At 42.1% G+C, this 15,103-nt stretch overlaps 2 protein-coding genes across 2 annotated transcripts in view; one reads left to right on the forward strand and one right to left on the reverse strand.

The window, feature by feature from the left end:
- Positions 1 to 15,103, forward strand: part of FANCM (FA complementation group M) — a 156,125-nt gene that overhangs the window by 17,394 nt on the left and 123,628 nt on the right. The window lies entirely within an intron of this gene.
- Positions 1 to 15,103, reverse strand: part of LOC138645549 (heme-binding protein 1-like) — a 74,023-nt gene that overhangs the window by 4,688 nt on the left and 54,232 nt on the right. The gene's annotated exons all lie outside the window — the stretch shown is intronic.

Here is a 15,103-nt window from a genome sequence, read left to right on the forward strand (position 1 = left end):
CGATGCAGATATGTGTGTCCTCAATAGGGAGAGTGGAACAATGCGCCCCTGATTTTCTACAAAGGATTGGACATATTGAAGGTCAACATGCATGATCCTTTTTTTTTTCGTGCAAAGATCTGCCATTGTGAAAAATTTGAGCCCCCACCATACACGTTAGATCAAGGCTTTTAAAACTTTTATTTCTGAGATGTTACCACTCAGAACATGATGATACCTGAGCCTCACCACCCATGGCCGAAGCCCATGCCAAAATGTAAAATAGTTCTCAATGTACCTTCTCATTTAAGACAGAACAATGTAGCTTATGATCGTTTCTGTAAAGATAAAGCTGCCCCTATTTTTGTGTCTAACCAACAACTAGGAGGAGTTTAACAGGAGAGATCCACATTAGCTAGTCGGCACATGGCAAAATGGGTGGGTTTCGCTGAGAGTCATCTGGACACCTTCACTAAAGAAGGGATAGGTTGAAAGAACTGGGGTTAGTCTCTGGACAAAAAATGGGACCAGGTCCAACATGGTGTCTGAATTGTGAAGGAAGTCACATGGAAACATCCCAGACTTTACTGAAATACTTGTCAATTTTGACTTTGCTCAGTGACTGGAATATGGAATTTGGATTCTGTGTTGAGCACAAGACAGTCAGCTGATAGCCTGGTGTTCCTGCTCACCCTCATCTGGTTATGCCAATTATATAACAAGCCGCCTACGCAAATCTTCTCACAAGAGTGTCAATGTCCAAATACCTTTTAAAGAACATGGATTATCAGAAAATGATCTGGTATTTTTTTTTCTTTATAAAAAAAAAAAAAAATTAGTAATCTTCCAATTCTCACACTGGAGCTTTTTTTTTTTACACTTCTTGTCCTTTCAGGAAGGGTTTTCAGCAGGCTCATTATCAGAGGCAGGATTATAATGACAGATAACACCTCTGCCCACAGGTAATAACAAAAGATGTTACAGCTCCTCCCCCATCCTTTCACTTTACAATGACCTTTGCACATGCTTATTAGATGCTTAATACAAAAGGATGGGTCAGGGATTGTTCATTGTGGTTAATGTACATGTGGTGTTTCCTGAAATAGGAAGTTTGATTGTAAAATAGGTTCCCGTAACACAGGATCCACCATTCTCAATAGGGGATGTCACAGCTCACCTCCTCCTGTACAAGAACTGACAAGAGAACACAATCCAGCATTCACAATATGTGATGATACAGCTCACCTCCTCCTTCTTCCTGTACAATGACTGACAGACAACACTGAATCCAGCATTCACAATAAGTGATGTCACAGCTCACCTTCTCCTCCTGTGCAATGACTGATAACACCTCTATATACAGTAGATAACACAGAATCCCCCATTCACAATAGGTGATATCACAGCTCACCTCCTCCTCCTGTACAATGACTGATAACACTTCTATATACAGTAGATAACACAGGATCCACCATTCACAATAGGTGATGTCACAGCTCACCACCTCATCCTCCTGTACAATGACTGATAACACTTCTATATACAGTAGATAACACAGGATCCACCATTCACAATAGGTGATGACACAGCTCACCTTCTCCTCCTGTACAATGACTGATAAGTGATAACACCTCTATATACAGTAGATAACACAGGATCCACCATTCACAATAGGTGATGACACAGCTCACCTCCTCCTCCTGTACAATGACTGATAACACTTCTATATACAGTAGATAACACAGGATCCACCATTCACAATAGGTGATGTCACAGCTCACCTCCTCCTCCTGTACAATGACTGATAACACTTCTATATACAGTAGATAACACAGGATCCACCATTCACAATAGGTGATATCACAGCTCACCTCCTCCTCCTGTACAATGACTGATAACACTTCTATATACAGTAGATAACACAGGCTTCCATGCACTACAGTTGGTCACAGCTCACCTCCTCCTGTACAGTGACATTTACCCTAATCAGAACATGCACATTAATAACTTCAATACAACTAGCTAGTATCGTAGCTGCTAATATCCTTGTGGTTTTCCTGAAATAACAGTAATCGTGTTTCTAGTATATGGCCTAGTAGCCGTATATTTAGTATATTCAAAGTAATTATATATAATTTTTTTTTTAAAGAATAAAAAATAGATTTTACATAAACTATTTTTTTTTAAACAGCTCAAACATTGCCTTTTGAGTTGAATTGTCCCACCAAATTCACTTGCTTCTCAATGAGAAGAGGTAAAGTGTAGAAAAAAGTAGTTTTTTAATAGTAAATAATTGGAAGAATGGAACTGAATCATTTTTTTTTTGTTACTTGTTGTCAATATAATCGGCTTTTCTATTACCGTACATCTTTCTTTTTTTCCCTGTGTAGTTAGTTCTCCTTTAATCATAAAAAGCGAGGTTTATTAATTCTGCGGGGGAGAACTACATTCAATATGTATCTGCATCTACATTTATTTCTTTTTATAACGATAAGGAGTTATTAAATGTTATAAATGGCCGCCCCCCAGAGTCATTGTACGTCGCTGATGCCCCACTCATTAATGATATTATTCAGTCTCCGCAGGGAGCTCCTTGGGCCAAGATGTTCCTTCTGTGCTTCTTATGCCTTTTTGTTAATGTTCTTGTATCTATGGGTGTATTTGTTCATTGTCATAAAACCTTGAAGTCGTTCATGTCAGGTTACTCAGACCCTCGTCTTATTGAAACCCAATAATTGCCTAAAATATGAAAGATGGGAAAAGTGGATTTTCAGCTGGCGTATGTGCTAATCACATCAGCCTTGTTCTCACTGGAACAAACCACACGGGTTTTACTATTAGAGCTTATTTATTTTTATTTTTCCTATTGAGAATATATTAAAATGACTAAATGGCCGCGCGGTGTTCTCAAAAGGGATTACCGTAAACTCCTTTTTGTAAAACTGGAAGCTCGGCTTGGATTTCTTTTTTTTTTTTTTTTTTTTTATCTACACTGCTCAAAAAAAATAAAGGGAACACTTAAACAACAGAATACAACTCCAGGTAAATCAAACTTCTATGAAATCAAACTGTCCACTTAGGAAGCAACACTGTTTGACAATCAATTTCACATGCTGTTGTGCAAATGGAATAGACAACAGATGGAAATTATTGGCAATTATCATGACACACTCAATAAAGGAGTGGTTCTGCAGGTGGGAACCACATACCACATCTCCGTACCAATGCTTTCTGGCTGATGTTTTGGTCACTTTTTTGAATGTTGGTTGTGCTTTTACACTCGTGGTAGCATGAGACGGACTCTACAACCCACACAAGTGGCTCAGGTACTGCAGCTCATCCAGGATGACACATCAATGCGAGCTGTGGCAAGAAGATTTGCTGTGTCTGTCAGCGTAGTGTCCAGAGGCTGGAGGCGCCACCAGGAGACAGGCCAGTACACCAGGAGACATGGAGGGGGCTGTAGGAGGGCAACAACCCAGCCGCAGGACCGCTACCTCAGCCTTTGTGCAAGGAAGAACAGGAGGAGCACTGCCAGAGCCCTGCAAAATGCCCTCCAGCAGGCCACAAATGTGCATGTGTCTGCACAAATGGTTAGAAACTGACTCCATGAGGATGGTCTGAGTGCCCGATGTCCACAGATATATATATATACACACACACACACACATATTATTTTTTTTGAGCATTATGTGTATGTGTCTACTATATAATTGGTCGCTACCTCTGTCTGTCATGGAATCCAAGTCGCTGATTGGTCTCGCCAGCTGCCTGTCATTAGAATACCCAATGCGTTAGAATCAGGCCACCATCTAGTACAATATATATATATATACATATATACACATATACATACACAGACCGCCGCTATTAGCCATGTGTGACCAAGTTTTTACTATTGATGCTGCCTATGCAGCGGCAATAGTAAAAACATCTAATGTTAAAAATAATAATAAAAAAAAACAAACATATACTCACCTTTCGCAATGCTCCGGTGACCGCTCCATGCAAGCGGCAGGTTCCGGTGCCAAGGATAGTATGGGAGAAGGACCTGCCATGACGTCACGGTCATGTGACCGAACTACAAGGGGCCCTCGGAAGGTGAGTATATGTTTATTTTTTAACCTGTGACATACGTGGCTGGGCAATATACTAAGTGACTGGCCAATATACTACGTGGCTGGGCAATATACTACGTTGCTCTGTGCTGTATACTACGTAACTGGGCAATATACTATGTCACTGGGCAATATACTACGTGGCTGGGCAATATACTACGTGGGTTGTGCACTATACTACGTGGCTGGGCAATATACTGCGTGGCTGGGCAATATACTATGTGGACATGCATATTCTAGAATACCCGATGCGTTAGAATCGGGCCACCATCTAGTCTACTATATAATTGTCTAAGGGTCACTTCCGTCTTTCTGTCTGTCCTTCTGTCTGTCACGGATATTCATTTGTCGTGGCCTCTGTCTGTTATGGAATCCAAGTCGCTGATTGGTCTCGCCAGCTGCCTGTCATGGCTGCCACAACCAATCAGCGACGGCCACAGTCCGATTAGTCCCTCCCTACTCCCCTGCAGTCAGCGCCCGGCGCCCGCTCCATACTCTTCGCAGTCACCGCTCACACAGGGTTAATGCCAGAGGTAACGGACCGCGTTATGCCGCAGGTAACTCACTCCGTTACCGCCGCTATTAACCCTGTGTGACCAAGTTTTTACTATTGATGCTGTCTATGCAGCGTCCATAGTAAAAACATCTAATGTTCAAAATAATAAAAAATTGTTATATACTCACCTTTCGCGACGCTCCGGTGACCGATCCATGCAAGTGGCAGGTTCCGGTGGAAGGATGGTATGGGAGAAGGACCTGCCATGACGTCACGGTCATGTGACCGCGACGTCATCACAGGCTCTGCGCGAGAAGGACCTGCCATGACATCATGGTCATGTGACCGCGACGTCATCACAGGCCCTGCGCGAGAAGGACCTGCCATGACATCATGGTCATGTGACCGCGACGTCATCACAGGGCCTGCGCGAGAAGGACCTACTATGACGTCACGGTCATGTGACCGAACTACAAGGGGCCCTTGGAAGGTGAGTATATGTTTATTTTTTTATTTTTTAACCTGTGACATACGTAGCTGGACAATATACTACGTGGCTCTGTGCTGTATACTACGTAACTGGGCAATATGCTACGTAACTGGGCAATATGCTACGTGACTGGGCAATATGCTACGTGACTGGGCAATATACTACGTGATTGGGCAATATACTACGTGATTGGGCAATATACTACGTGATTGGGCAATATACTACGTGATTGGGCAATATACTATTACTATGTGATTGGGCAATATACTATGTGATTGGGCAATATACTATGTGATTGGGCAATATACTATTACTGTGTGATTGGGCAATATACTATGTGATTGGGCAATATACTATGTGATTGGGCAATATACTATGTGATTGGGCAATATACTATTACTATGTGATTGGGCAATATACTATGTGATTGGGCAATATACTATGTGATTGGGCAATATACTATGTGATTGGGCAATATACTATGTGATTGGGCAATATACTACGTGATTGGGCAATATACTATTACTATGTGATTGGGCAATATACTATGTGATTGGGCAATATACTATTACTATGTGATTGGGCAATATACTACGTGATTGGGCAATATACTATTACTATGTGATTGGGCAATATACTATGTGATTGGGCAATATACTATGTGATTGGGCAATATACTATTACTATGTGATTGGGCAATATACTATGTGATTGGGCAATATACTATGTGATTGGGCAATATACTATTACTATGTGATTGGGCAATATACTATGTGATTGGGCAATATACTATGTGATTGGGCAATATACTATGTGATTGGGCAATATACTATGTGATTGGGCAATATACTATGTGATTGGGCAATATACTATTACTATGTGATTGGGCAATATACTATGTGATTGGGCAATATACTATTACTATGTGATTGGGCAATATACTATGTGATTGGGCAATATACTATGTGATTGGGCAATATACTATTACTATGTGATTGGGCAATATACTATGTGACTGGGCAATATACTATGTGATTGGGCAATATACTATGTGATTGGGCAATATACTATGTGATTGGGCAATATACTATGTGATTGGGCAATATACTATGTGATTGGGCAATATACTACGTGATTGGGCAATATACTATTACTATGTGATTGGGCAATATACTATGTGATTGGGCAATATACTATTACTATGTGATTGGGCAATATACTATTACTATGTGATTGGGCAATATACTATTACTATGTGATTGGGCAATATACTATGTGATTGGGCAATATACTATTACTATGTGATTGGGCAATATACTATTACTATGTGATTGGGCAATATACTATGTGATTGGGCAATATACTATTACTATGTGATTGGGCAATATACTATGTGATTGGGCAATATACTATGTGATTGGGCAATATACTACGTGATTGGGCAATATACTATTACTATGTGATTGGGCAATATACTATGTGATTGGGCAATATACTATTACTATGTGATTGGGCAATATACTATGTGATTGGGCAATATACTATGTGATTGGGCAATATACTATGTGATTGGGCAATATACTACGTGATTGGGCAATATACTACGTGATTGGGCAATATACTACGTGATTGGGCAATATACTATTACTATGTGATTGGGCAATATACTATGTGATTGGGCAATATACTATGTGATTGGGCAATATACTACGTGATTGGGCAATATACTATTACTATGTGATTGGGCAATATACTATGTGATTGGGCAATATACTATGTGATTGGGCAATATACTACGTGGCTGAGCAATATACTACGTGGACATGCATATTCTAGAATACCCGATGCGTTAGAATCGGGCCACCATCTAGTGGGGCCATAATCAGCATTTGTGCAGCATTATGTTGGGCAAATGTGTCTATGGAGCATCTTATGGGGCCATTATTAACCTTTATGCAGGATTATATGGGGCATATTTTAATATGTAGCATCTTATGGGGCCCATCATAAACTTTATGGAGCTTTATATGGAGCTACTGATTCAATATGGATATTCAAAAACACTTAACCTACTGATGTCTCAATTAATTTTACTTTTATTGGTATCTATTTTTACTTTTGAAATTTACCGGTAGCTGCTGCATTTCCCACCCTAGGCTTATCCCCTTCCCGACCTGTGACGCATATGCTGTGTCACAGAATGATCGCGTCCCTGCAGATCGAGTGAAAGGGTTAACTCCAATTTCACCCGATCTCAGGGACAGGGGGAGTGGTGCTTTAGCCCAGGGGTTGGCTTTGCCCCCCACGTGGCTACGATCGCTCTGATTGGCTGTTGAAAGTGCAACAGCCAATCAGAGCAATTTGTAATATTTCACCTATCAAAACTGGTAAAATATTACAATCCAGCCATGGCCGATGCTGCAATATCATCGGTCGTGGCTGGAAACCCTGATTTGCCCTCCCCACCGCTACCGATCTCCTCCCCAGTCCTCCGTCCTGTGCTCCGCTCCCCTCCATCGTCCTGTCCGCTCCCCCCATACTCCGATCCCACCCTTCCGTGCTCCGATCCTCCCCCCATGCTCCGATCTCTCCCCCCCCCCCCATACTTACCGAGCCTCCCGGTGTCCGTCCGTCTTCTCCATGGGCGCCGCCATCTTCCAAAATGGCGGGCGCATGCCGCATGTGCAGTGCGCCCGCCGAATCTGCCAGTTGGCAGATTCGTTCCTTGTACATTTTGATCAATGTGATAAAACCTATCACAGTGATCAAAGTAAAAAAAAATAGTAAATGAACCCCCCCCCTTTATCACCCCCATAGGTAGGGACAATAATAAAATAAAGAAAAAAAAAAAAAATAAATAAAAAAAAAAATATATATATATATATATATATATATATATATATATATATATATATATATATATATATATATATATATATATATATATATATATATATATATATATATATATATACATACAGTGGGGCAAAAAAGTATTTAGTCAGTCAGCAATAGTGCAAGTTCCACCACTTAAAAAGATGAGAGGCGTCTGTAATTTACATCATAGGTAGACCTCAACTATGGGAGACAAACTGAGAAAAAAAAATCCAGAAAATCACATTGTCTGTTTTTTTAACATTTTATTTGCATATAATGGTGGAAAATAAGTATTTGGTCAGAAACAAACAATCAAGATTTCTGGCTCTCACAGACCTGTAACTTCTTCTTTAAGAGTCTCCTCTTTCCTCCACTCATTACCTGTAGTAATGGCACCTGTTTAAACTTGTTATCAGTATAAAAAGGCACCTGTGCACACCCTCAAACAGTCGGACTCCAAACTCTACTATGGTGAAGACCAAAGAGCTGTCAAAGGACACCAGAAACAAAATTGTAACCCTGCACCAGGCTGGGATGACTGAATCTGCAATAGCCAACCAGCTTGGAGTGAAGAAATCAACAGTGGGAGCAATAATTAGAAAATGGAAGACATACAAGACCACTGATAATCTCCCTCGATCTGGGGCTCCACCAAAATCCCACCTCGTGGGGTCAGAATGATCACAAGAACGGTGAGCAAAAATCCCAGAACCACGCGGGGGGACCTAGTGAATGAACTGCAGAGAGCTGGGACCAATGTAACAAGGCCTACCATAAGTAACACACTACGCCACCATAGACTCAGATCCTGCAGTGCCAGACGTGTCCCACTGCTTAAGCCAGTACATGACCGGGCCCGTCTGAAGTTTGCTAGAGAGCTTTTGGACGATCCAGAGGAGTTTTGGGAGAATGTCCTATGGTCTGATGAAACCAAACTGGAACTGTTTGGTAGAAACACAACTTGTCGTGTTTGGAGGAAAAAGAATACTGAGTTGCATCCATCAAACACCATACCTACTGTAAAGCATGGTGGTGGAAACATCATGCTTTGGGGCTGTTTCTCTGCAAAGGGGCCAGGACGACTGATCCGGGTACATGAAAGAATGAATGGGGCCATGTATCGTGAGATTTTGAATGCAAACCTCCTTCCATCAGCAAGGGCATTGAAGATGAAATGTGGCTGGGTCTTTCAACATGACAATGATCCAAAGCACACCGCCAGGGCAACGAAGGAGTGGCTTCGTAAGAAGCATTTCAAGGTCCTGGAGTGGCCTAGCCAATCTCCAGATCTCTACCCTATAGAAAACCTTTGGAGGGAGTTGAAAGTCCGTGTTGCCAAGCGAAAAGCCAAAAACATCACTGCTCTAGAGGAGATCTGCATGGAGGAATGGGCCAACATACCAACAACAGTGTGTGGCAACCTTGTGAAGACTTACAGAAAACGTTTGACCTCTGTCATTGCCAACAAAGGATATATTACAAAGTATTGAGATGAAATTTTGTTTCTGACCAAATACTTATTTTCCACCATAATATGCAAATAAAATGTTAAAAAAACAGACAATGTGATTTTCTGGATTTTTTTTTCTCAGTTTGTCTCCCATAGTTGAGGTCTACCTATGATGTAAATTACAGACGCCTCTCATCTTTTTAAGTGGTGGAACTTGCACTATTGCTGACTGACTAAATACTTTTTTGCCCCACTGTATATATATATATATATATATATATATATATATATATATATATATATATATATATATATATATATATATATATATATATATATATATATATATAATTTTTTTTTTTTTTTTCCCCACTAGGGTTAGGGCTAGGGTAAGGCTATGTGGACACGTATTCTGGTCCTCTGCGGATTTAAATCCGCAGTGCAAAACCACTGCGGATTTACCGTGGTTTTTCTGCGGATTTCACTGCGGTTTTGCATCTGCAGTTTTCTATTGGAGCAGTTGTAAAATCGTTAAGGAATCCGCAGAAAGAAGTGACATGCTGCGGAATGTAAACCGCTGCGTTTCCACGCAGTTTTTCCGCAGCATGTGCACAGCGTTTTTTTGTTTCCCATAGGTTTACATTGAACTGTAAACTCATGGGAAACTGCTGCGGACCCGCAGCTGCGGAAAAGCTGCGGATCCGCAGCGTTTTCCGCAGCATGTGCACATACTCTTAGCATTAGGCTATGTGCACACGGTGTGGATTTGGCTGCGGATCCGCAGCAGATTGGATTCGTAGCAGTTTTCCATCAGGTTTACAGTTCCATGTAAACCTATGGAAAACCAAATCCGCTGTGCCCATGGTGCGGAAAATACAGCGTGGAAACGCTGCGTTGTATTTTCCGCAGTATGTCAATTCTTTGTGCGGATTCCGCAGTGTTTTACACCTGTTCCTCAATAGGAATCCGCAGGTGAAATCCACACAAAAAACACTGGAAATCCGTGGTAAATCTGCAGGTAAAACTCAGTGCCTTTTACCTGCGGATTTTTCAAAAATGGTGCGGAAAAATCTCACACGAATCCACACGGTGGGCACATAGCCTTGGGGTTAGGGTTGGAATTAGGGCTAGGGTTGGAAATAGGGTTAAGATTAGGCTTGTGGTTAGGGTTATGGTTAGGGTTAGTGTTGTGGTTGGGGTTAGGGTTGGGATTAGGGTTAGGGGTGTGTTGGGGTTAGGGTTGTGGTTAGGGGTGTGTTGGGGTTAGGGTTGTGATTAGGGTTATTGCCCAGTTACGTAGTATATTGCCCAGCCAGGTATGTAACAGGTTAAAAAATAAAAAAGAAACATATACTCACCTTCCGAGGGCCCCTTGTAGTTCTGTTGCCTGTGTGCGGTGCACAAGGCAGCTTCCTGTCCCAGGGTTGGTATGAGCACAGGACCTGTGATGATGTCGCGGTCTTCTCGCATACCATCCTTAGCACCGGAACCTGCTGCTTGCACTGCCGAGGACAGGGCGACACGTCGGAGGGTGAGAATAACGTTTTTTTTTAATTATTATTATTTGTAACGTTAGATCTTTTTACTATTGATGCTGCATACACCGCGTTACACCACGCTCCGGTAACGCTGGCATTAACCCTGTGTGAGGGCTGACTGGATGACTGGAGGGGAGTATGGAGCGGGCACTGACTGCGGGGAGGAAAGAGCCGCCAGACTGTGGCCGTCGCTGATTGGTCGTGGCAATGGTCGTGGGCGTTTTGCCACGACCGATCAGCGACTTGGATTCCATGACAGACAGATGCCGCGACCAATGAATATCCAAGACAGACAGAAAGACGGAAGTGACCCTTAGACAATTATATCTACTATATAATTGTCTAGATATATAGATATATAGATATATATAGATAGATAGATGTAGATATATAGATGGATAGATAGATAGATAGATAAATATATTTTATATGAATCGATTTATTATTGTTGATGATAATCATTATTTTTTAATGTATATGCTAAGGGTTTAATGGTTCTCCAGACTTCTTTGCCTAATTAATCATATATGACTTTTTCTAAATTTGGCAAAATGTTTGCTCAATTGCTTTCTAGTACAATGGTACAAACGCCCTGGTGGTGTGCAAAACCTGTTTTATTATTATTCATTTATTTTTTCCTGTGGTGCAGTTGCGTTTTTGATGAGTTTATTTTATGCAAATTTTAAGCGGTGTGTTACAGAACCAGCAAAAGCTATAAAATTTCAGAAATCTCATGCACACACATTGGGTTTTTTTGTTGTTGACTGAATTGGGAAAATTCCTGCATTTTTGCAAGCTTTCAGCGTTTTTTTTTTTCAGAAAGAAAAAACGCCCCCGAAGCCAGGTATCAAGTTTTGCTGCGTCTTCGTTGAAAAAAAACTAAAAGTTAAATCCATTATTGTTTGGGGAGGGGCACTAAACTTTAGCAGAATGAAGAAGCGACAACAAAAACGCAGCAAAACCTGCTTTTTGTAAGCTAATTCTTTACTGCCAAGAGAGAAGGTTTTGCCTGCAGAAAAAAAAAGTGCAGCATAAACGCAGGGCTCTGTTCACATGTCCATTTTTTTATTTCCGTTTTTCAGATCATATACCCTACCAGCGCATGAACCCGTTTACTGGAATGGCAACAAAACTGTCATAAAATTGTTTCCCTTTTCAGCGGATATCCATTTTTTTTTTTCTTCAGCCGACACAAAAATATAGTCTGAGCAAGTTTTATCGGGCCAACAGAATGAAACAAACTAGCACCGAGATTTTTTCTTTTCCTGGTTGAATTCTAAGAAAAACAGATCATAGCGAATAGGCATCTTTTATGTCGTCCATTAAGGGAACAGTTTTTTAACACTGCACCTGCCCTGTTTTCTAGTTTGCATCCATTTTTTGTTAGGCTAGGTTCCCATTGCGTTAGGGCAATCTGTTAAGCGCATAGCAGATTGCGCTAGCGCAATGTTTATTTTGTGGCTGTGTTCGCCGTCCCCGCTAGCGCAGATCCCCGATCCGAGGTCCGTCACACAAGAACGACAAGAAAATGGCATGCGCTAGCGATCCGCTACAGGCAGAAATAACATTGCTGTCAATGGGTGCGCTAACGGACCCGTTGCACGGCGTTAATTGCGACATTTTTGCCGTGCAACGCTGTCCGTTAGCGCTAACCTATTAACGCAATGGGAACCTAGCCTTACTCTTTGTAACTGATTCGCTTTTTCCTTTTCTTTTTTTTTTCAGTATGAGAAACTAGATTAAAAAATAAAGGACTATTACATTTCTGCCAATTAATCTACTGTGTAACTATATTGATGAATTTGGCGAAAAATCTACCACCTAAAAAAAAAAAAAATAGACAAAACTGCTTAAACTTGCAAAACACACAACCCAAACGTAAAAATGTGGACGGGTGAATGAGGCCTTAGTCACCAACAGTTTTTCTCAACCTTTTCTTGGGGTCTGTGCACATGACATGTTTTTGATCTGCAGAGAAAAAAACTTTCCTCAATTGGCAGATTTATTTATTTTATTTTATTTTTGCATTTTTTCCTCCTGTGACATCACATTCCCTGGAAAGTGCAAAAAACCCTACAATACTTGTACTTTTTTTTTTTTAAAGCGAAAAATGAGTTTCCCATTGGTTAGTGGAGGAAAAAAAAACATGCAACGAGCAGACGTGTCGAGAGCTCCTTAGACTTCCTTAGTTTTAGACCTCAAAACCACACACAACTTATTGGAGAAATTCCCCAATTCCGGAAAACATAAGGCTTTTAACCTTACTTTATCTGGGGACCGCGTCTGGAGAGGTCTGGTGACAGTGGGACGCAGGAGGGTGTCTGAGGCGCTCCGGAGAGGAGACGCCATTGCTGCTCCCTTGTTGGACCCCAGAGGAGGATTCCCTCCTGCCGTGGAGGACGGGACTGCAGGAGCGGTGCTGGCGTGTGAGGCAAGGAAGGAGACCGGTGAGTGTGGGAGTGCCGGCTGAGCGGGAAGAAGGGCACCCGTTGCTTCGGCGGCCATTTTGACACCGGAGCCGGACAGCTCGTGACTTGGGCCGTCTGAGGTGCACCCCTGCTCCCCTTCTCTATTTTCCCCTCATGCTTTATTCCCCTATCCCAGCCTTACCTGTCCCAGGTGGGGGGCTTAGGAGCCGCTTTCGGACGAAATTGCAGTGACTTCTTTATATCTCCTCCTCCCCCTTGGTCCTTCTTTTGGCACCAAACGCCACCATTTCATAGAAGTACAGGATCACTCCTAAATACAACACTACATTGGCTGATCTGCTCAGAACCTATAGGACTCCATGTTACATCCCTAACTGAGGCAAAAATCCTAATTAGGGAGAGGTGTCTGCTGTTGAGAGATGCAGGCTATATGATGTAGCTACCCTTGCCTCACATGTCCCCCCTACAGCCATATGTAAGCTTTTAAGGCCCTCTGGTGTATATGGGCAAACCCCAAAAACGTACTGGACTACCCCCAGACTCTGAAACCCATTCTGGTGACATGGATCGTTTCCTAAATACAAATAACCAGCATAGAAGCACAAGATTAAAGTCCTCTGCTAAGATCTCAGGGGAATGCTCCTCATCACATGATTCGTTAGCCTCCCACGGCTCTCCTGACAGAGCAACAGATGAAGGGGATGATAATAACGAATTTCCAGAAGACACGAATGTAAATGATCTTAGTAAATTCAGTAGAACACTTTCCACCAAGAAAGACTTGGAGATTTTTGTTTGCAGAATTGAAAACTCTTATAAAAAAAGAACTCCATGCCCTAAAATCAGAATTCACCTCTCGAGTGGAGGATGTGGAGAAGTCTGAGGAAATCATCCTACAAGAACTACAAACTCACAGAGAGGTTATTACCAGCTATGCTCGGAGATTGGAGGAGATTGCAACTGGCATGGAGGACCTAGAAAATCGTAATAGGCTAAACAACATCAGAATACGTGGCCTTCCTGAATCTATAAGTCCATCTGATCTGGATCTCACAGTGCAAAAACTGTTGAAATATTAAATGATGAGGAGGCGGGTTCAGAACCGTATCCACAGATCCCTTGGACTCAAACCGCCATCAGAATCAAGGCCCAGAGATGTTATTTGCAGAGTGCACTACTATAAAGTCATGGAAGCCATCATGCTAGCTGCTAGACAGAAAGGCACCATTAATTATTGTGGAGCACAGATTTTAATACTCTCCGATCTTTCTAGGCACACACTACAACTAAGGCTACTTTCACACTGGCGTTTTTTTTAATGCGTCGTTTAGGGGAAAAAACGCATCCTGCAAAGTTGTTTGCAGGATGCGTTTTTTGCTCCATAGAGTTACATTACCGATGCATTGCGACGTATTGACACACATCGCAACCGTCTTGCGACGGTTGCGCCGTGTTGTGGCGGACAGCCGGGAGCAAAAAACGTTAAATGTAACGTTTTTTTGCAACCGACGGACCGCTTTTTCCGACCGTGCATGCACGGCCGGAACTCCGCCCCCACCTCCCCGCACCTTACAATGGGGCAGCGGATGCGCCGGAGAAATGCATCCGCTGCACCCGTTGTGCGGCACAACAAACGCTAGCGTCGGAATCTCGGCCCGACGCAATGCGACGGGCCGAATCCGACGCTAGTGTGAAAGTAGCCTTAGAAGTGCATTGCGACCTTTAT

Source organism: Ranitomeya imitator, chromosome 1 (assembly GCF_032444005.1).
Source record: "Ranitomeya imitator isolate aRanImi1 chromosome 1, aRanImi1.pri, whole genome shotgun sequence".
NCBI lineage: Eukaryota > Metazoa > Chordata > Amphibia > Anura > Dendrobatidae > Ranitomeya > Ranitomeya imitator.